Below are 1,065 nucleotides of genomic sequence, written 5' to 3' on the forward strand. Positions count from 1 at the left end.
TTTCACAATTAATATAACTTAATAATTTAATTAATTTCTTGTTTTTTTAATATTCGTTTTTAAAAGTTAACCGATTGCATAGTAATATAGCTAATAATTGCATAGTAATATAGCTACATATATTACATTTTTCAGATTATCTTCCCTCTCATGACTTTGATGTGGTGGGAGGGCTCAGTTCTCAGAGGATTCTTACACGAAAAGAATGGTTTTTCTCAAGTATCTAAAAATTTTCGGATCTATCTGAATGATATTTCTAGATAAATTTTTAGATACTTGAGTAAAATCGTTCTCTTCGTTTAAAAATCCAAGGACGGGGAAGCTAATGTATCTTCGTCACCGATTTATTTGAAAATGAACGAACCGCAGCCGGTTCGTCGCGTCGCGCGTTTGCATCGGGAGTGCCGTTTAAGTTATAGCCCGCGCGCAATTATAGTATTATTCGCGAGTGTTTTACGCGAGTGTCCTGTGCGAGAGGATGTCAATCCTATTCTGAGAGGAGGAAAAGATCTGGGAAAGGCATCAGGCATCGGCGGAGCAACCTTGCGGTAAATATTATTTTTTACTTATGTAACATCCTTCTTCTTTTAAATTTAATCTTTAGTAATTTCATTTTAATAATTTAAAAATGATAATTAGAAAAAGATTATTTTAAAATTATTTTGAAACTTTATAATGTATTTTTAAGGAAATGTATAATTATTTTTATAAATATAACTGAACGGTGAATTATACATATATACATAAAATTCAATGCTTATAAAAATGATATATTTTGGATTTTATTTTCAAAAAAACTTTGCATTTAGTAAATATTTTTTGAAATATTGATTTTTTACTCTGTTTAATTTGGGTTTCCTATTTCTTTTTTTGTTACAGAATCATCGTAGCGACGTTGCTGATATAACTCCGCTGTTGCGCATCAGATTGGTGAGTGATGAAATTAATGTTTTTATTGGGGTAACGGATGTATGATAATTTTATTAATTACTATATATACTATATATATACTTGCATATACACCATATTTGTAGTCATTCGAACTGCCGAATTAGTTTTCCAGAT

The sequence above is a fragment of the Atta colombica genome, unplaced genomic scaffold (assembly GCF_001594045.1).
Source record: "Atta colombica isolate Treedump-2 unplaced genomic scaffold, Acol1.0 scaffold277, whole genome shotgun sequence".
In the NCBI taxonomy this organism is placed as follows: domain Eukaryota; kingdom Metazoa; phylum Arthropoda; class Insecta; order Hymenoptera; family Formicidae; genus Atta; species Atta colombica.